Here is a 22709-nt window from a genome sequence, read left to right as displayed (position 1 = left end):
ACAGGACAATTCCTTCAGTAGGGGGGGGGTCAAGGACCATCCCTTTGGTGTGATCAAACACCCTCCCTGTTCCTAGCTGCCCCAATCCTGAACCAGTGCTTTCTCCTGGGCCAGCCACCTCCAGACTGAAGGCTGCAGCAGCAGGAGGATTTCAGTCTAAGCTCCAGGGAAGATCTCAGGGCTTGCTGACAATGGTCAGGAGTAAACATCAACTACTGCTTCTTAGCCTTGAGGCAGGGGAATCTTGGGATAGCAAGGCCAGGGGGCAGAATTCAGACCATTTCCACACCAGTGGGGCTTGCCATTGTCTTACTCCATTATCACTCATTATCTCAGCTATGGAGCACCCAAAGACAAAGGTCAGGTTGCTCCCAATCTTCCAGCCAACTTTTATTCCAACCTTATTCATAGACCATTTCCAGCTCACACTATACAAAACTCAACCAATCTCTGCTGGTAGCAGTTTCTTATAGCAGTGCAGGCTCAGTAAGATAACTGCAGAGGAAGGGAGGATGTTCAGAGGTTTGATCTGGAGTAGAAAAGCATCACTGAGGGGAAAAAACCAGGGGAATGACCTCAGTATTTCCCAGGCATTATCAGCAGGCATAGATGCTACCAGTAGGAATGAAAAGGAAAGAAAGATTTGGTCCAGGACATGTATGAAAGGGAAAATCAATGGATAAGAGGACTGAAAGGAACAGAAAATGCAGGAGAAGGTTGTTTAGGGAAAAAAAAATTTAAAGGGGGGGGCGGTGCAAGAGGAAGGGCAAAAACCAGGACTATATCTGTCACTTGCCTCTCCCCGCCCACTCTGAGAAGCTTCAAAAGAGATCTGGAAATAGAGAGGAAAAAAAACGACAGTCAGATATTACTGTTCCAGCCACTGAGTCATGGCAGGAAACTACTGATACTGTAAACTAAGTTCTGTAAGGTCAGAGACTATTTGAGTTTTGTCAAGACTCACTGTAAGAGGAACAAATATTTAGTGGTGAAGATTTGCCCCTTTCATAACTCTTGGGGTTACCATAGAACTATTTCATGAAGCATGTTTGAAAAAAGCTGCCTTTATTTTATCATTTCACACAAATGCAGACGTTTCTTCTCCTTCTCTCTTCCTGGATCTTCGATTTTATTGCAACAGATGCTTATTATGAAAAGGACGTGGAGAAAGTAGAAAAAGCCACCAGTCTTTGGTGTGCTACTGGGTGCTTGGTCTACTCCAACTCTTATAATTGCTGTGCCACAGAGAAATCATTTTACTAAGACCTTCTTATCCTTTCTTCAAATTAGTCACTGACAGTTGTCAACACTTTTGTGGCATTTTTAGACGTGGTCTACATCAGCCCGGTACATGTACTGGGTGGAATTGCTTCTACTGGAATGGCACAGCCATCCTCATTCCCACAGAAATACAACAAAGAAAAACAAAAAGCTGGAACTTGCTGTTGTGCAGAGGGCTCAGCAGACTCCTCCCAGCCCTCTAGGAAAGCACCCTTACACTCCTTGCACTGCCCAGAAATGTTTAGGTGTTTTTGATTTCCCACCAAGAGTTGAACAAGTAGTGCACTCATGCATGCCATCCAGGCAAATTACATTTTCCAATTGACAAGCCCATTTGGAAGGGTAAGATGCTACCTAGGCCCAAATGCTGAAGAAAAGAAAACAGCAGACACAGGATTCAGAGATAACTGGGGAAGGAGCAGGATAGTACAGGACATGGATTCTTGGGAAACTGTTATCTGTGTTGCTTGTTAATTAAAGGTTTTAATGACCAAGTTTTGCATTTGTTGCCTAGGCATACCCACCACAGCTTTGCAGCCACCCATCACAGGGAACACAGCCAGGAGCTCTTGTCCCACTTCAGAGGTTAAGGCATTATGGGATGTTTGTGCATCTGCTACATAAGCCTACTATGCAACCACTGAGCAACTTTCCAACTCAGTCGTCTAAAGCTAATTGCTTCCATAAGTCCTGAGGGTCTCTCTCCAGCCCATTTGAGTCACTGTACCAAGCCTGAACCAGATCTGGTCAAGCACAGCTCAGCAGAAAGACATGTTGTGAAGAACAGCCCTGTGGTAGCAATGCCTGCCAAATCAAGGAAGTCAGTCACACCAGAGAAAGACACTGGTGACCCTGAAAACTTGTCCCATTCTTCTTCCTCCAAGGAAACAGACCAAAACAGAACTTTACCTTATGAGGCTGGAGGCGTTCAACCCAGTGATACATGGAACAAGAGGATGCATGAAAGTTACAGAACAACTTCCTGCACAATCTTCTTATGAACTGGAGAGTCATGGCTGGAGGCAATAGAGCTCATGGGAGGCTACAGGAAAGCACAAACACAGGCACCTGCTGCTGACAGTGAAGGGCCCTGAGTGTGGAACTCCTCCACCTTTTCCTGACAGTAGCTTTAAAGGCTGATTAACAGCTTTGCTGTTTCAACAAATAAAAGAATTTTTGGTGTTACAGAAACTAGCCAGATTCTATCTATGGTGCATCACCATAACACATAACATGCCTGAGCCTCAAAACATTCCGGTCAGAGACCACTGACCCAAAAGAAAATCTGTTCCCTTTTTGTTTTGGCTCACAGGTACTGATAAACTTGATGACATGACAATGATTTCCAGCAGGGGAGCAATATTTGTCTCAGTTTCCATGCCAAAAACAGCCATGGAAAAGGGCAAATAATATAATGACTAAGCATCAGAGGGTGGAGACTAATTAACAGCAGATCAGGAGCAGGCAGTGGTCTCTGGAAGAAGGTGCTTTCATGAACAGAGCACAATTTTACTCATCACCAGAGGTTTCCATTAAACAAATGCTACAGCTGCCTCAAACTGACCAAAAAATTTTGGTGTTTTTTTGTTTGATTATTTGAAAAGTAGTGCCTCTGTTTGGGACCTTCTCTATTCTTTTGTTCCAGTATCCATTTAATCCTGGGTAGAGTGGGACCCCCACCTCCAACAACCAAAACCTCACTGTACAGCAGGAGCACTTATCAGGCAGTGCCTCTCCATCAGCCCTATCAGTTCATTGCGAGCAGATAACAAAAATATTAAGATTATGAGGACAAAATCATCCTTTCACTCCATCAGTGTAGATACACTACAAGGTTGTTTCAGCAATTGCTTTTTCCAAGACATGCTATTCTCCTCTGTGATTTCAGGCTACCAATGAACTCACAGCACATGCCTTTTCAGTGCTACAAAACTACTCTAAAAACATTTTATCCAGTTAGTTATCACATTACCCCATCAGCAAGGTGGATTTTATTCCTGTTTTAACAAACCTGCCATCATTTTGGGTTTATCTGAAAGGTATACTGTGAATACAATGAAAGATAATTCTGGTCCAACAAATTATTTAGTTGTTTTTTCTAGGAATATATTGGGAAATGATGGCAAAACTAATACTCGAATCTGGGTCTCCTAGTGCTCCTACTATTCCTAGTGGACTCACTGGATTCCTTCCTAGTAAGTGTTTTCTTCTAGAAAATCAATTGCTTACTTAAGGAAGCTTAAATAGCCAAAAGCCCCAAAATTGATTTGTTTATTTTTTAACTAAATCAGCAAGTGCATTTTTCAGGAGTTGATGTATGCCCATTCATATTGAGAAAGGCCTTGATAATTAGCATTTTTCTTTAGCTAAGCAGAGCTGAAGGATGACACTGACATGAATTTTAAAGGCTCCATTCCTCAGGAAGTAGAGTGTGGCTCTTCCTGCCATTCTCAGCTTGGCTGGAACTGCCGGAGAACCAGTCAGGATGCCCCATAAACCAAGAGAATTTGGGCTGTGTGCCAAGCACCCATCTCCCTGCTGGCACAGGTCTCCCTGATCTCACATAGGCTGGAACACTGGAGGATTTCCCTTCTGAAATAACAAAGACTACCTAAGCACTTCTGCTTAAAAAATACAATAAACATGAGCAAATGCATGCTCTATAAAATATTCTGAAGGGTTTTAACAATCACTTGTTGTTTGGTGACCAGGAGTTTGTCAAGCAAAGGTGACAGACACCACCCACTCACCCCAGCTGAGGTCTGAACTAAGCCATCAGCATGACACAGTGACAAGGCCCTCTGGCTCTCTCTTGCCTTGCTGGTCTGTCATTGCCTACCTTTAATGCAGCAGGAACCCCGGCATCCCAAAAACCCTCCTCTCCCAGGCAACAAACTGATTGACTATCTCAATCATTTCTTTGGGGTTTTTTTTCATTCATTCTCAACTCCATAACCAGCAGTTGCATCTACTAGGTTCTCTATTGCTGCAGCTTATGACTTTTTGAAGCAGATAAAGGGATTTAGGAACTTAAACCTCCCTGCAGCAGCAGATGGGCAGATTTTTACCAAAATCAGCCAGGCTAGAAAAGGCACATTAAGCACTTGCTCTGACACAGCACTTGTTCTGTCACAGTCTGGATGACACATCTGGGTGCTCACACAAGATGAGAAGGTGTGTGGCAATCTGTGGCAGGATGAAAATAGAGATGAGTGGGGACAGATGCCTCGATTTATTTTGAAAACACCACCCATGGTCAGTTAAACTTGTTTCCTGGGCAGCCTAGCCATGCACAGAGCAGCCCACTGTTTTACACTGCTCTGCAGCCTGGAAGGATGTGCCAGCAATAGCACCTGAGAGCAGTGGCACAAGCAGAAGGCAGCGGCCACATACACAGGACATGTCCTACCAGGGCAGCTCTTGTCCCTCTCCTGAGAGGGCACAACTGGTGAGAAGTAGCTGAGATATCCATGCTGCATTGCCAGACCTGTGTCCTTCAGAGAGGCCTGACAGAATTCACACTGTGTCCAGTGCTGTGAGATGACTGCACAAATGTCCCCACTGGTGGCCTCAGCCTCTTGTTTGGTGTATAAAATCTTCCAGCCTAACTCCTGAACATCACCTCAGATAGAGGAGAACACATCCCCCAGTCTCAAAGCTCATTCCACTCCTGTGACAGCTGCAGAAGTTACTATGGAGAAAAACAGTTCAGTATGAGAAAGTGCTGCAGTAAATCTCTCTCTACAGTTTATCATTAGAAACAAGGAGGAATGGAAGAGGCCAAGCTGCTTTCTTGGGTCTCTCAGTGGCCTCACACGGCCCCACTGCTGTAGCCCCTGTGCCTCCAAAATGCTCACTGATCTTTGCTGGATATCTCTAGGAGCCTCCAACCAATGGGTACAGCTGACTTACACAGATACATTTCAGTTATGTATAAAAAGCCAAATTCATTACACATTGAAGCATGGCAGTTTTAACCTAACACTTTTAGGCTTTTCCCTACTTCTGCTGGCAAGACCACTGTATTTTCTCATACAAGAGGAAGCTTTTCCAAATAGTATCACAGGGAAAAACACTCTATGTGCATCATTCTCTGTAGGATGCCCAAATCACCAAGCTTGCAGTGAGTGATGCAGTAGCTGGGGAGCAGCTGAGAGGATTGAGCCTGTGCCTGCTCAGTGGGAGGAATGAGGATCTCCTCAAGGCATCAGCAGATGACTGGGAGCTGAAGGTATCTCCCTGGTGACACCCACAGGGAACAGCTGGCAGAAACCTAGGGTGAGGGACACTGCCTCACAAGTTGTCCAAGACATTTTGGCCACTTCTGGGCATCTACAAGGTCTTCACTGGGCTGAGATCATGGCACAGGGCACTTGGGAGGCCACTGCTCCTCTACAGCAATAGCTGAAGTTCAGACACCTCAAATGGCACTAGTCCTCTACATTGACACACTCGAATCATTCCTCTGCAAAATGAACTAAAAAGCACTGGAAGAGCAGGTAACCACAAGAACTCAAGTTATAGCTCTCCTGTCTGCATTGTTAAAATTAGACTTTAGGGTTCAATATGTGAATTTCATTATCTGATAACAATTAACAGAAAAATACCAACATAAAGGGCAGTGACACATCCTCACTGCAGTGTTTACAAATGTCATGGTCATATGAGATAGTAGTCAAACAAATCAGCAGACTAAAAATAAACCACATAGGATATGCTGATAAATATTTATTTCAAAACAGTATAGCTTTTTACATGACTAATGTGACTTAATGCTATTTCAGACTGAGAAGAAAACAACCAAAGCTGATTGCTTGCTAACTGTGTTTGGAGGAGTGACACACGTAACAAACTACCATCAACTCTAGCATTTTATTCTCCTGGTAGGAAATGAGAGCAGGTAGATCAGTCAACACCATTATTGCTCTTAATACACCAGTGAGGACTGGTGCAGGATGCAACTGGAAGGCCACAGGTATCACACCTTGGAAGAGGAGCAGCCATTTCCATGCAAAAGGGCGCATCCTTCACATCTGCGTGGGCTGGTTTCATGCACCAGCCAACACAGCCTGTATCACAGAGAGGTTAGAAAATGTCTGCCTGGACCTTTAAGACAATTTTATTCCCAGTTAGATCACCATCAAACCCTTTTCACAATAGCATCTGCCACTGAACCACTGCTAATTAGTCAGTCTCTGCTCAGCGAGGGAGGAAGACGTGACAGCAAAGATGAAATTATTTTTAAAAACGGCCCCAAAAGCCCCGATAAGGATTGCAGCACTTTATGACCAACACCATGCTTGTCACAGGGCAGGGAGAGGGAATTTGCCTATCACTACATGTTGCAATCACAGCGGAAATGTCTCTCTCTTCTTGCTTCCTCTCCACCCTTGTTCAGAGAGTTAAGGTAAGATGGGAAAGCAGCTGCCGTTTCTAGGACACCCCATCTGGGGAGCCAGGACAGCACTGGCAATGCTCCTTCACTGTGCTCTATAAGCCTCAGCTGCTTTAATGCTTTCTCCATTAATTATCACTTTTCTCTAACTGTTGTGAGCCGCATGAAGAAAATTCATGGAAGATCTTGGACAGTTTGGGTGTGGTGCAGGAGGGGCCACACAACAGACAATGCAGTCAGGGGATTTACTGAAGCAAATAGCTCTGTTGTGCTGGGGGAGAGAGAGAATTGGGAGAAGCATCTTGACTTAGGGAGAGGGATTCATAGCTCAGGGAAAGTCTGTGGAATGACTACACTAACACTTAGAAATTTTCATTCTGCACACCACAACCTCCAAGTGAAAAAGCAGGGCTCTTCCAGGGATAAGTTTACTAGGCTGAAAGGTAAACTCCCGAGTCTCAGCAGTGTGAGTGTTCATTAAGCTCTTCAATCTCACAGATATGGACAGATAGAGCCTGATCACCTAAGCACAAGAGCAGCTTTATTGGAATTCCTTGTCCATCATTCTCCCAAGAATATGGAGAGGGAGAGGGGATTGCACAGTTGAGTATTTCTGCAGTTCCTTGGTGAGGACAGAAGCATACAGTCCACAAGGCTTGGAGAAAGATCTTTGAAAAAAGAAAGTGGTATGTTTCAAATGAGACACCCACCTTCTCTGGAGTGATGTACTGGCAATACCTGAAAGTAATGGGCTGCTCTGATGGCTCCTTGAAGACAGGAAAGCCTAGTAAGGGGATGGCAGATTCTGCACCTGCTCTCTTCTACCTTTTCCCAAACAAAGCAGGGCTCACAGCACTGGAGGGGACTGCTACCTGTAGCAGTAACCCCCACACTATGGTAGCCTCATCCACGTGAGCATCCATAGAGTATGATGTAGGCTACATGCCCACTAAACATCTGCCCACTCCTGATTCCACAGGGAATAGAAACACTAAGGATACTGCTCCAAAAGCAATTTTCATTCTATCACAGACTGCAATGACACCAGCATTGTGTCCACCCTCCCAAATGCACTCAGCTCAGCTGTTTACCAGACACACTTGGAAGGGCTAACAAGAAGAGAGGGTAGCAACACTGACAGGCTGAATTTTAGCAAAGTTAAGAAGCAGATTATAGAGAGAAAAGGAAATATTTCAAAGCACATATTTGTTGTACTGTCCTGTTACACATCTGCCTAAGTCACACTGGTAGTCAGCAAATTTTCTCTGTAATTCTCTACTTTCATGAAACTGAACTTATTTCTGGTGAAAAATAATGTATATATCCCAACACTATGTACATCATTCATACAGAATAGCAGAGTATTCAGTGCAGTGGCAAAGTGTCATCTTTCAAATGCTGCAAAACCCATAAACAGACAAAAGTTACATTCAGTTGCTAAGTATTAAGAAATACACATAAAAAGGAGACTTCCTACCAAGATGGCAGAAAGCTCAAACAAAAGGAAGAAGGAAAGGACAGTATGATATCCCCTTGTCTCCTGCTATTTTTTATTATTATGGAGTGCTCTACTTACACATAGTGTGCAATAAGAATATACAGGAAATGATATTTTTTCCAAGTGCTTTCAGTATTTATACAAGTTCAGAAATTAACATTGATGAAGCATTATCTCAAGAAACACTTTGGTATTTGTGTTGTGTTTGTGTAGGGCATTGCTGAAAGCTCACGGACCTTCTGAAACCTACCACAGTGTAAATGTCTGCTTCAGTCATGCTCCATTTCTCTGTAGAGGAAACTAAATCAAAAACTTAGCACTCTATGAAGCAAGGAATATGATAATCACCAGGTGGAAACTCATCATAGCTGAGAATCTAAGTCATCTTCCTTCTTTTCCAAGACATCTTTAATCCTGACCAGTTATGGGAGGACAGAGAAATATATATGGTCTAAATTGTCAACCAGTCAATACACCAAATAAAAAGTCAACCTCTTTTTCCCCCTTATTTATTTCCCCCCAAGCCTCTTCTGTAATCTTTTCCTTTCCACACACCCCAACAATGTGAACCACAGGCTTTCCCATGCTACTGGATTGGTTGGGTTTTGTAATGGCTGCTAGTGTGAAAATCCTTCATAATATTCTAATACAAACAAATACTTTTAGCCAGTCCCCTTTGGTACACGTACTTATTTTCGTCATGTAAATTTAAATAGTAATTTAAATAAACTACTAATTAGCAATTTATTAATTAGTAGTTTAAATAAAATATGTAAAAAAACTGAAAAAAGTATTTCCTAGTAAGATGTTTAAAAGCTGATAGGAACATGCAATTCATGTATCATGGTAATTTTTAATTACATTTTGTATGTGGTCATTTCAGACATGCTAGAAACAGAGGAACTATCCAATACATAACTTTGGCAAATATATTTACAAATATATTCCAGAGACACTGTCAGAAGCTGATACTAAGAATAAAAGTTATCAGTTAAAGAAAGGCAGTAGATACTAATCCTTGTGGTGGAAAAGCTATTTTCAAATGTGAACTTAACCACATCCTCTTTAGTATGTACTTATCAACATTCAATACATTCTTCCTGAATCTATACAAAGTCTGAGACAACAGTTCAGAAAAGCATATAAATATTCTTTTCATATTTAAAAAAAGGCTCCCTCTGAAAACTAGATATAATAATTAGATAATTATTAGTACTCAAAAACTATGTCCATGTTTGGGCCTGGAACAGGTCTGGGCTCTCTCAGAGCTGCCAGACACTGCAAAGGCTGCAGGAGAACCACCCTCTCTTTGGAACAACAAAGGGCAGGAACTGATAATCCAAGGCCTTAGACTTCATGGGAAAGGAAAGGAAAATTCTCTTCATGAGAACTTCTTTCAAGTCTAGCATCTCATAACTGTAACCCAGCTCCAATGCTTTCCAGGGTGGCAGTATCTCCTGAGTCCCTGTCCCACACCTGCTCATCCAGCCTCCTCATACCTCCAAAACAGAGTCCATTCTGTCCAGTGAACCTGCAGAACACTTAATCTATGGAAAGAACCATATCTGAACACAGCACAAAACTGAATTTACTTTCCAGCAGTCAACATGAGGAAAAAACAACACAAGGAATAAATTTGTTCCAAACTTTTTGCTTTTCATAGTAACAGCTTAATTTCTGACCTTACCTGTAGCTGCCACATAGCTTGGAGTTTACTGCAGATCCATAGCTGTCTTTCCATTTTCATCACAGAAATAACAGGTAGGAGTGTTGGTCTCTCTTTCTGCAAAGCAAATGAAAGGCACAGGTGGTTGGTGGGTATTTATTTAACCCACATTCCAGTCATTTAACTAATGCCCAGGGGAAGGAAGCAGGAAAAGGAGAAACAGAGCCAGTTTCAACTCAGCTTAATGATCTCCAAGCCATCTGTCCACACCTTTGCATACACAGCAGCCATGTAAGTGTGCCATGCTGACAATAGGTGGTGGCCAAATCAAAAGTCTATGCCTCTATGTGGGCAAACTCCTAAAGAACTGGGCTGCTAATCCCAAATAGTTTGTTGCACTACTGAAACACCTGATGCTCGTGACTATAATGACATGGAACACACCTGATCTAATTGGGATTCAGCCTTGGTAATAGGCCTTTATCATGAGCACAGCAGGACATAATAAAGCCTCCACAATTAAGTGAGCAACAAAGCTATTTTCCTGCTTTTCTTTCTTTTAATAGTTTCTTTATGATGGCATAAGCACTGAAATTGGTGCTATTAACATTTATTATGCATGGTTTGGTTAAAGTTTAGAATTTTGCTGTGCTAGAAGCAACAAGCTTTGTCCACTGAGGCTCCTATTTGGCGGCCACAGGCTGCAAAGCAGAGAGAGACCAGGGGTCTGCAAAGCCCAGCTCTGTGCTCTGAGGCGGGTGGCTCAGTGTTCAGGAATCTCTCCAGAGAGTACCATGGTGTTCCCAAGGCAGAATTACCACCTATTTTACCTATGTTCAAGTTTGGGGGTCCTTTTTCCCCCTTCTTTAATCCAAAACCCCAGTTTGTGCTATTCTATCTCTGTTCAACCCCACAGCTCATAAGTGAGACCCCTGCAAATAGAGGCATGAGGAGGGGGATTGCAAGTTCAGCCTCATCTCACTGCCTGCCTGACACAGGCACATAGGTCAGCACCTCCCCAGCTCCTCCACAGGGCTGGGGAAAAAGGGACAGCCAAAAGCACATTAAGGTAATTAATTTAGGTCTTGTTGAGACTTTAAAGTAAACACTTCCAGAAAGGAATGCAGGGGAGGGTCAAAAATCTACACTGGCTGGCCTGTGCAGCCATGTCCACAAGGCAAAAGCTGCCCAGCTGCACCCACACCATGCTCCAAGCCATGAAGACAGCCCAGAGACACCCATGGCCCTCCCACCATCGCCTCAGCCCAGAGACACCCACAGCCCTCCTGCCATCACCTCAGCCCGGAGACACCCACGGCCCTCCTGCCATCACCTCAGCCCAGAGACACCCATGGCCCTCCTGCTGTCGCCTCAGCCCAGAGACACCCATGGCCCTCCTGCTGTCGCCTCAGCCCACAGACACCCTCAGCCCTCCTGCTGTCGCCTCAGCCCACAGACACCCACAGCCCACCTCCTATCACCTCAGCCCAGAGACACCCATGGCCCTCCTGCTGTCGCCTCAGCCCACAGACACCCTCAGCCCTCCTGCTGTCGCCTCAGCCCACAGACACCCTCAGCCCACCTCCCATCACCTCAGCCCACAGACACCCATGGCCCTCCTGCTCTTGCCTCAGCCCACAGACACCCTCAGCCCTCCTGCTGTCGCCTCAGCCCACAGACACCCACAGCCCACCTCCTATCACCTCAGCCCAGAGACACCCATGGCCCTCCTGCTGTCGCCTCAGCCCACAGACACCCTCAGCCCTCCTGCTGTCGCCTCAGCCCACAGACACCCACAGCCCACCTCCCATCACCTCAGCCCACAGACACCCTTGGCCCACCTACTATCGCCTCAGCCCGGAGTCACCCACGGCCCTCTGGCCATCACCTCAGTCCCTCAGGACAGCAATGGCTTCCCCACAGCCCTCTGCACCAGCAGCCTCACCTGCTGGGGCGATCCGGACTGTCCTGTGAGAGAGCGGGAAAGGGGAGCCCTATGGCTGTGGCAGGAGGCCCAGTGCCTGCCCACTATGGCACTGCCCTTGCACTGGAACCAGTGAAGTCAGAGAATTCCCACCAATGTAGAAATTGTCTTCTCTGTGAGTGCCTGAGGGAACAAAACAGTCCATGAGGTTACTGGAGGAGAGCAACTCTGCCCAGATACACAGGCGATCCCGCTAGAAATGTCTCAACTCCAACTGGACACTAACAGTGATTTTTTTTTTAAAAAAATGGGATCTGCTGCTCTCCATCTGGTAGGCTCCTCCTGGCTGCATAAGCAGTTAGGAGGCCTCAGGAAAAAAACAATTCTAAGATGAACAGCTGTCCTTACACTGTGTTGTGGTTTTTGCTGGTAGAGCCTGTGTGGTGCTGCAGGAAAAAACAGTGGCAAGAAAGGGAAACTGAAAGCCTTGGAGGAGCCCTGAGAAGTCACCTTCTCCACAGCTGCTCCCTGACTGCTCCCTGTGGCCAAAACTGCCCAGTTAGGGCAACTGGTGGCGGACAGGGGTTGTGCAGGCAGGGACATGTGAGGACACTGGATGAGCAGGGAACCAGGGCACCTCCCCCTGTCCATCGCCCCCGTGGGATGCCTCAGTCCATGCCTACATCCCACCCTCACTGCTGGCACTGAGTCATCCCTCAGAGCATCCTCCCTTCGGGCTATCAGAACCCAAGGCAATGGCCAGTTTTTCTTACTAACATTCCCATCCCTAAATACATTTTCACCATGGAGACCATCTCCCTCATTCATCTCTCATCCCAGGAGACACAACTTTGTGGGACTCCAACTCCTGCTTGTTAGCTGAAGCCAAAAGGAATAACTATCAACTAAGAATAAATACTAATTAACCTGAATCTTTCATCATATCGTGATCTGAACCAGATGCTATCTCTAACTTTAGGCTGCTTTGAGATGCAACCTCTATCTGCAGCAGGCAAAAATAAGATTCCTTCTTTTGATAAAGTTAATTGTGGGCCTCAACAAGACACATTTCTTGGCAATACTGTGCTCTTATCTTAAAATGCTGTGAACTCACAAGGGTTTGAAAGGTCTTACATTTTGAGTGCCTCCCATATGAGTTTTGTGATTGAGAATTCAATCCAGAAAACTTCCTATGTCATGCTGGAAAAAGAGGTACAGTGAAGACAGCTTTAACACTGCACACAAGCACTGAATAGAAGCTGTCTCAGAACACTCAGCCAAAGGCTGCACAAGAGCACAGCCGAGATTTAGCCCCCCAGTGCAGGGGACAGTGGAGTGAAAGCCATATGGTATCTTCTGTTGGGCTGGTTGAAATCAATAATGCTTTATGTTGGTTTTAGTATCACAGAAAGAATAATAGAGCAGGGTGAAAACCAAAGATTTATCTGCCAAAGTGTATCAACATTTTCAAAGCTGCTTTGTTTTGATTTTTTTCATTTGTTGGAAGTAGCTCCAATGTTTTCTAAACTACTGAAAACCACTGTTAAAAATTCCTGTAACAAAACTGTGTTTTTCATTATGACTGTTGGTACTTATGCAGACAATATACATAGAGAGAGGAAATGATACAAACCAGACTTACTGTAAAAGCCAAGACCTTTCATAAATGCAGCTGTGTTCCCTTGCAGAAAAATAGGTTATTTGGGGAAAAATATTTTTGGACTTCAAAAGACAGTGACAGGGATACCAAATAACTCTTGGCAAGAGCTGTGCAAAGCTGAACGCTGCCCAGTTCCACCTCTCAGGCACCTTCTGTGCAACAGTCTATACTGGTAACTAGGATTAGCAATTTAATCTTCACACCACTTCAGTGTGGACATGTAAGTTTCAACAAGCCTGCAGATGAAGTAATAAAATCAAGCCTCTACCATTTTGAGGTTGCATAAACAGTGTTTAAGTGGTTTAATAGTGGGGTTTGTTTGTACAGCATGAATGTCATTGCATATAGAAGCTCAGCAACTCCAAAGATGTGTCCAGCAGTGCCATCTCCCCAGGTGCTGGCACACCTTCCCATCCACAGACTCTCTGCTGCAGATCACCAGGGGCCTCTTGGTCTGTAAGACATTCATCTCACTTGTGAGGCCAGAATTACCCAACCCCTTCTTATGTGGCACAAGGAACTTCTTCTGTGTCCTCTGAAATAGACCATGCTTTCCAAGAAGCCCTCAAATTTGTGCTGAAGGAACAAATGGCAGCTCCATCCTCCAGGAGAGCTGAAATAGCCAAAACCACTGAGAACTAAGTACTACTCTACCTTCTTCATAAGTCCAATCACCATCTGTCTCCTCTCTGTGTCTTGCAAGTGGCTGTTTCCTATGGGAGTAAGGCACAAGTGAGCAGTGAGAACCACTGGAGATAACCAGAAGTTCCCTGATTCTTACCAGAACCGATGGGAATTATATAACCAACGTTTTTTTGGGAACTCTGTCAAATTTAATGCCAAAATTGCTCTTAAGTCTTCTTTTTAGGGTACTGGCTGACTGTAAATCTCTAAAGGTACATAGTCAAGTGGAAACACCAGCCAGAGTTTCAGCCACCTGAACAGTCCCAGGTGCCCAGGTGTATTTTAGGTACTGAAAACAACCTTTAAAACTTGAGTCAAGATTCCTTTCCTTGAACTGAAGGTTCATAATCTTTGATGAGTCCCATAACCAAATCTGCCATCATAACAAATGCACAGGCATCTCCTTTCCTGGATGTGGGTGGTTTTGATGCCTGCACTGGTTATAAGCAGCAATGTACTAAGGGAGTACAAAACCATGAAATTTAGGAAGATGAGTAATGTATGAAGTGTGGAGGCAGTGAGAGATGATCCTCATATTATGTGCTTTTATTTAATAATGTATAAATAAGTATCAGCTTTCCCCAAACTGCCCCTCAGCCTAGCAATTACATGTTGGCTGATTTCTGGTTAGTGCTGTTCTTTTATAATAACAAACTGTTCCCAAAGCCTCACATACAGAGAATTAGACAATCAAAGTACTGTGTGCAATTTTCCACTTAATTCATTCAGTTAGTTGCAATTAAAACAATACAATTCAAGGCCTGTGTGTTTCTCTGAAAAAATACAAAACTTTACTTGTTACTATTAATATATACAACCTACAAGAAAGTGTTAACAAAGCCTCTTTGTTTTCACTGTTGTAGTAGAGTAATTTTCTTATCTTTTTCTGTAGATGCCCTGGCAGTCATCAATATTTCTTTCAGTTGCTGCTCTTCAAAAGGCACACACTTTTCATTCAACTGCACAGAAAAAGAAAAAAGAAGGAATCCAGTGGGACAAATTCCCTTGGTGAGCAGATCCACTGTAGCTGCCTGGGAAGGAATCTAGGTGAAGGTGCAGGGCTTGCACTAAGGAGATGATCAAACCTATTTAGAAGGGAAGAGACACCATTTTATCAGGCAGCAATCAAACTTCTGTTAGATTTTACCTAGATATTTTACCTAAACATTTCATATTTCTGGAAAAGCAGTGTTTCATGGCTACCAATCTCTGTTCACCCCCTTCGTATAAATGACATACCAAGTTTTAGCATGACTATGGAACCTTTCCTTTTTTTTGTTTTATGGATCTTCATTAATGAAACCAAATGACAATTGACAATCTAATTAATATTATACCAGATTTGTGGGTGCAAAAGAGAACAGAAGCTGCACCTGGCTCGACAAGAAAGTGATAAGCCACTCTATTAGAGCTGCTGTGACTGTCTCCCATACCACCAAGCTCCCCCCAAAACTGGGCATTATTTCCATCAGTCATGAACACAGAGTATGCAGTGCTCAGAGCAGCAACATCTCTGCCTTCTGAGGATGCACTGTGTCTGTCCAAGTCTCACGATGTTTCCAGAGCTTCTGTGAACAAGGTATACCTCCACAGTATTCCTGGCAGAAGGCTATCCTCCTGATGTGCTGCTCTTGGGTGTGTTAATTCAGTGTTTCAGCAGTGGCTCTTGACAGAGGCTTGATTCAGCCTACTCCTGCAACAGAATAACAAAGCACTGATTTGGATCTTGTACTCTTAATTATTATTCCACCAACATAAATGAGCATTTCACTTACGCTCAGTTCCTCAAGAAAGAACTATTGTCTGCTTTGATAAGATGGTATGAAATTTATCCAAACATTTATCGAACTATGTGAAATCTTATTGGAAGAATATGTTCTGAGATTTTGTGAATAAAGTCCCGCAGGATAAAGTAACCCCAAAATACGTGTTAGAGCAGAGACTCCCAAAGTCTGGTCCAAAGGGAATTCACAGCTCATCTAGTGCTCACTTTTATTCTTTTCTTTCAGTACACAACAGCATTAAAAGGCCAGGACAAAATAAAGAACCAAAATCAGCATTTCTTTTCCAGAAAGGCAGACCTCTGCCAATCCCAGTTCCAAGAAACACTGTCCAGTATTTTCCTTCCTTCCTTCCAGTTACTGTTGTTCTACAAAGGTGTTACACAGTGATGAATGATAAGGAAGGCAATTCACCAAACAAGGTACCTATTTCAAAGTTATTTTTATTAAAAGAGATGCTAATATCATACTCGTGGCATATGACTTTATGCTTGAAGAATTCTGCAATTTGCATATAATCTGGGTGAAAGAAATTTAGTTGAAAGACCACATTTCCAACTATTAATGAATGTTCCCAGAAAGTCTAACAAAAGAAAAAAAAACCAACCACCTCTGCTTGGCACGTTTTTTCCAAATGTGCTTTCTTAGCTTAGGTTGCTTTCATAGAGATAACACTGGCAGAGTGTAACTGTTCTTGTTCTGTAATAAACATACTTTTGATATGGCATTTCAGGGCAATTGGATTTCTAAAAAAAAAAATTTATAAAGCTAAACTTATCATCAGTGTATATCAAGGATCATGTTATTACAATAAACTATATAAAGTAATGCACTGTCCATGAAATCAAGGAGATATTTCATATCACTTTAATACACTGACATTATCGACTGACCTAAAAATACCAATAACATTTTCATTATCATCTACATTTAAGCTTCTTAGAGCTTTCAAGTGCCCTTATGTCCAAAACCCAAAACCATGCAATTCAATTCCAGCAAGTAACTCCAAAAATCACATCAAGGAAATTCTTTATTGGTTTCTCTCAATGACTTCCAGATTAAATCTGCTCTTCTATAACCACAGAAACGGCTTCCTCTGAGTATCTCGTCTAAAAACACATGGTTGAAGTTAGGTATTTTCAGTGCTGCAACAAAGGACCATGCAAGTAGAAAATAGTTAATAACTCTCCTGATGATTCACATACTGAAATCAGTGCTGACTCTTAGTATCAGAAGAATGAAACTATATTTAAGAACTAAAATAAGATTGTGGAGCACACAAAAGGAATAGGTTTGGATCTCAAAGTATCTACCTTTTACCTACTCACCTTTCAGACACTTGGGCTTCATTAAACTCCCAAGTATCACTGCAAGAATGTGCACTACCAGTGCAGTGAGTGCATAAATGCCAGAATGCCAAGGTAGGGAAGAGGCAGACGTAAATCTGCTCACAGTAGTGTTCCAGATCGGTGCTAAAATAAGAGTTATGAGCTACATTCATTTCAAGTAAATATAAGATTATCTATACTCAGTTCAGGCCTTCTTTAGTCATCATCTGCTTGGGAAGAAATTATAGCTTTATAGAACAGCATTCATTTTTCTCAGTGACAGAAAGCAAAAGTGAACAAACTCTTGCCCTTCTCCAGTTCAGGCCAAGGAGAGATCCATGCACAAATCCCTGAGGGTGACATCTACCCAGCACAACATAGCTGCACTTACCCATATGTAAGCTCCCAGATCAAAAGCACTTGGCTCAAACCTCTGGAAAAAGAAAGGTTTCACATCAAAATATTCTTCCCAATAGAAGCTGAATATACAAACTTACCACCTCTCCTTGTAACAAAAGCTTTCATTCATAATGTTTGCTGGAAGACAAGACCTTTACTACAACAGACAGCAAGAGAAACTTATAGCGCCCTTTCAGGCCTGTTCATCTTGAATAGTTCCAGTTATGAATGGACAAGTGTACTTCACACCTCCTAGAACAGGGAAACAAAGAAGAGCAAAACAAATCCTGGAGTCCTCCAGAAACTCAGAATTTCCACCTAGCTTTCTATTCAAGAATTTCTACCCTTGATTACTGATACTAAACTGTAGCATTACAGTCCCTGGGTGGGCAAGGATAGGTTGGACTCAAATCTACACAGGGACCCCCAGCCAGTGTCATCACCCCTAAATGCAGATGTATCATTGGCCAGAGATCTGGATGGTGCTAAGACCTCAAGGCATCCCATGTGTAGGCTAGGGAAATTTGAGTTCCTACAAAAGGAGCTGTGGGAATAAACTCAGGGCTGTTTGTCACAAGGACCATCGACTGTGTGTCTCTCTGTCTCTGACCCAAGCCCCTCCACATTACACTAAACAAATCCATGGATGCACTGAATAGGAACAAATCAGCAGCAGCTAATAAAATGAAACTGAGCTAGACATCATTGTTATATTGAACAAAACAGATTCTTCCCTCCACCAATAATGACTAGAGCGACAGAAGTGCAAGAGCTGTGTGATGACAGACTTTCATCAGGGAAGGCAAATGGGCAGGCCTTAGCAGCTGTGTAAATTCTGTGGTTTGGTCCTGGAGGTTGTGGCTTCAGCCCCAGGTCCCAATTCCTTACCACAAACCACTAGAGATCTCTCTGAGTAAATGCAGGACCAGCTCCCTCTCAGCCAGGCACCATCAGATTCAAATACCATCCATACAAAAGGCTGCAGCTGAAGCATCCTGCCATAGGCACGGCTACTCAGCACAGCTGTGGGCATGACACAGCTGAGACCCTTCCAGCTTGACAACAGAAGAGAATGTCCTGAGCACCTTCCATCCCTGAAGGCTGCCTCCCTTCTGGGACAGCCCCTTAGGAATACAACTCAGCTGCTTTCTCTGAACCAGACACAGAGGACCACAGATTAATTAACGCTGCCTGTATGCCAGCAATATCCTGGGGACCTTAATTCCAGCCCTTGGCCATGCTCCACTAGGCACTTTCCATGCATCAGGCAAAAGGTAGGCTCTGTATGTCAGGGCTCCTTCAAGAAAGGGCTGTCCACCTGCAGAGCAGCAGCTTTTGAACCACTCCAGTCTAAGCTGCCATTCCCAATATCCAAATGTAGCTAGCTCAGCCTGGCTATTCCCAATATCCAAATGTAGCTAGCTCAGCCTGGCAGTCTTTCTGAACCCTGGCAATGAAGCAAACCTGCATGAGCACCAGTGGTCACAGTCATCCAGGCACTCCAGCTGACACAGGATACAGCTGAAAGTCATGCATGGGGCAGCCCTTGCTTTGCATTTTGTTGCAGATGTACACAGAGAAAGGAGTGAGGGCAGAGCTGAGACAGTGGGAAGCTCAGAGAGAAGGAGGTATCTTACTTAAAGTCACTCTAAAGCACATTACAAATCTGTTAAATCATTGTGGCTTACCCTATATTTCAGAGTAAATTAGTAACTTTTCAGAAGGAGTGAAGAAACTACCACTCCACTTTTAAATAATGAAAATGCTAAAAAACCTACACTTAACAGCTCTAAAACTGCAGCAAGTCACCCACCAACACCCACTCCTCTTGTCAGCAGGCTTTTTTCAGCTTTGCCTATTATTTGTGTCAAGTCAGAGAAGTCTAATATTTGCTGTGCTTATCTGCCCATCTTTCAGCAGCCCCAAATGTTACAATATGTACCTGTGCCACTGACCTTTTTCCCCCACAGCATTTTGATCTAAATAAGTAAAAACCACAGAGTTTCCAAAATCATTTGGATTCACTGCTCTGAGTGCATAGCTGTAAAAAATCTGCTTTAAGATTAACATCCAATTTTATTCATGCCTCAGGCTTCACCACAGCATCTATTTTTGTAAGATTAACAGCAAGATCCCAGTTCTCCAGAAATGTAAAGAGTAACAGACAATTGTAAAAGGAAGATGATGTTTCCTAACCTGCCCTGCTCACATGCAAGAAGGTACATTTTCCTAGCCCCTTCCACATTGGGTGTAATTTCTATTTGCATTTTTGCACCCACAACATACACTATGTGTATTAGTCCTTCTACCTCCCATTAGCTGGAATGCAAACTCTGGGTGCCAAAAAATACTAACATAAATCTCACATGTGCAAAGCATCCCCTGAAAGACAGCTTTTACACTGGAGGAGTTCAGAAACAGCCATCTTCCAGTACCTTGCACAAGAGCAGTTTGAATCATCTCTAACTTGAAAATAAAAGTATAGAAAATGAGCACTTGATTTTTTGGCTAATCTATTTGAAACGAGCATACATAAAAGCATTTCTTTTTGGACATAGCAACCTGAGGACAAATTGAGGGTCATTTTTAACCTAAACATCAGAGGAGATGTTGCTTTAAATAGTGTCTTTGGTGTCTGTCAATTAGAGCTATTGCATTGCTGTCAACTTGCATTCCTGCTTTAGTTCCAGCTTTGCTCCATCCTACACAGATCCGTACAAATCAATTGTCTCTTGCAAACATGCACTAACCACTGGAAAGTGAAATTAATAAAGTGTGAGAAAATCTGATTCATAAAGCTGACACTCCTGTGCCCAACAACCCTTCATATGGGCAGGCAAAGTGGTAAAAGATTATCGAATTGCAACTGTCATTCCTGACAAAATGCATCTCAATGCTGGAAGGAATTTTAGGTTTTAAGCTAAACCACCACCTCAAAGGGTTCCTCAGAGCTGTCAATATCTGTACTTTGGATGGAAAGCTACCACTGAGCGCAGTGTGCCCAACATACAGAACCTGCCACAAAATGAAGTTCTTCATAAGAAAGCTCATCTCAGTCTTGGTTGGTAACAATAACAAGGAGACAAGATGAGACCATCAGTCTCAATTGTGAAGACAATGTTTTCCTCCCATATTATTCTGTCTGTCATGTTCCCTTCAGGTTCCAAAGGAATCCCTGTCTCATATATCATTATTTCCCACAAAGCTTGAAAGCCCTCAGGGGGGGTTTCTTCCTGCCCACTGTACCAGCCTTGAAGTCTGAGTACCTTCAGAACAGTGACAGAGGCCTCTGCCAGCAATAAAGGGGAACATCTGCATACCAATTAAACTGCTGAGCGCTGAAGAGTAAAAAAAAGAAAAAAAAAAAAAAGAGGGGGAAAAGCCTTGAAAGTAAATCTGAGCCAAGTTCTAATTAATGCCCTAGGCCCCGATTCACCACAGCACTTAGGCATGTAGTTAACTTTAAGCATGTATTTAGTTCCATTGAAGTCAAAAGACAGCATCGAAGAGGCAAACTACATTAGCACAATTTAATACTCTTTGGGCTAATTAATCAGCCATAAAAATTTACTATGAGATCTGTATTCCTTATTTCCCTCACTGTGACATTTCCAGATAAAAATACTTGGATGTGGCTGGAATAAGCAAGAAAAGCACTACTCCTTTGGCTGTCATGGGGTGCTTGGTCCTGCAGCTGTGAAGGCCATCCCCTAAGAACAGCTCTCTCCACATCACAGCCTACAGCCTGTATCTTCTATGTGGCTGCAGCTCACAGACACAAAAAGCACAGCCCTTGTCCTGAGGAGCAGTAATTGAAGAAACTAAAAGAACTGGCAAGAGATGAGCAAAGCCACCAGGCTCACATCAGAGATATCTTTCCTTTTCTCTATAAAGAGGCACTTGCTCACTGCAGCACATCAGCATCAGTTGTGATTGGAGATGGCAAGGAAGGGCAGCAGACAGGGCTGGGTTAGCAAGGGAGGCTGAGAGCAGATGCAGGTTTGGAGACAGAGCTGGTGAGGCTCCCAAGGAGGCACTGTCAGGCACAGCTGGGCTGAGGGGAAGAGTGCTGGTGTCTAAGGGCTAAGCAGACTGGAGTCTGGTCCAGCCCCAGTGTGGGCAAGGGCTAAATTCTCCTCTGTTTCAGTGCAGCAGAACTAAGCCCTGTAAAAAAGAAGCCCAGAGTGCAATCTCCACTTAGCTGAATTGCCCAGATATATCCAAACCCTTTTCTCCATTTAGTAAGTCCAGCATGGAAAATGGCTGCCAACATTGCACCAACAACATGCAGGCTAGATGTGGCCTAAACACAACCTCCAGGGGCCAAATGTGACCGACATTTGAGTCCTGTTGCCTTCAGAAAATCATGTGTAACAACCCACCATTCTGTAAATCAGAATGCAAGGAGACAAGCTGGCTAATAAGTGTGTTCTTGCTAGGGATTTCTGCAGAAATGAAGCCCCAGAAGGTTTGCTGAGTATCATCAATGCTGTACATGGACCTATAAAAGCGAGAAAAACAAAAACAGGGGACATAAACTCCTGGTTGACAATACTTCTTTATCTCCTCCATCATGAAAACAAAAAGAGCAAAAACAACCCTCCAAAAATTAGAACAACATAAGAATAAAAGAAAGTACCAGCACAGCTTTTCAAATTAACTTTGAATTTCCTTGCTTTCATTGGTTTAAGAGCTCTGTTGTTACTCCCTTGTTTTTTTTTTAATTGCAGATACTAAAAATTCTTTTATCTTTCTAAGTCTTTAGAGTATGTTATATAATTACATAATTAAGGCCTCTTTCAACTGGATATAATTTACTCTATAGTTTACAACAGCTGCACTAGAGCCATTACATTTTATCATTTAAAAGCCTAATTAGAGGCTTCTTAATTAGTGGATCCTTCAGTCACTAGGCTGTGACTGTGTAAAATATGCTCGGCAGCTATTGCATTTTCCAAATCTACATGAAATGTTTGTGTGAAAACAGGGTGTGTACAAGTCCAGAAACACAGTGCTTGTCCTTGCAGGCCAGCCCATCTGAGCATGCAGAGCTCCACACATCTCCACTCCCTTGTCTCAGTGCCTGGCTGCTC

At 43.3% G+C, this 22709-nt stretch overlaps 1 long non-coding RNA gene across 3 annotated transcripts in view; it reads right to left on the bottom strand.

The window, feature by feature from the left end:
* Nucleotides 1-22709, bottom strand: part of LOC118688473 (uncharacterized) — a 127901-nt gene that overhangs the window by 72889 nt on the left and 32303 nt on the right. For 2 of the 3 annotated variants that reach the window (XR_004980471.2, XR_004980472.2), the window contains exons 6-10: nt 17715-17868; nt 15694-15801; nt 14079-15193; nt 11786-11947; nt 9862-9957 (exon numbers count right to left, since the gene is read on the bottom strand). This is a non-coding gene — a long non-coding RNA (uncharacterized LOC118688473). The remainder of the gene's footprint in view (nt 1-9861; nt 9958-11785; nt 11948-14078; nt 15194-15693; nt 15802-17714; nt 17869-22709) is intronic. The other variant, XR_004980473.2, reaches the window with a different exon arrangement.

Source organism: Molothrus ater, chromosome 8 (genome assembly GCF_012460135.2).
Source record: "Molothrus ater isolate BHLD 08-10-18 breed brown headed cowbird chromosome 8, BPBGC_Mater_1.1, whole genome shotgun sequence".
In the NCBI taxonomy this organism is placed as follows: domain Eukaryota; kingdom Metazoa; phylum Chordata; class Aves; order Passeriformes; family Icteridae; genus Molothrus; species Molothrus ater.
This window is presented reverse-complemented; position numbering and strand designations above follow the sequence as displayed.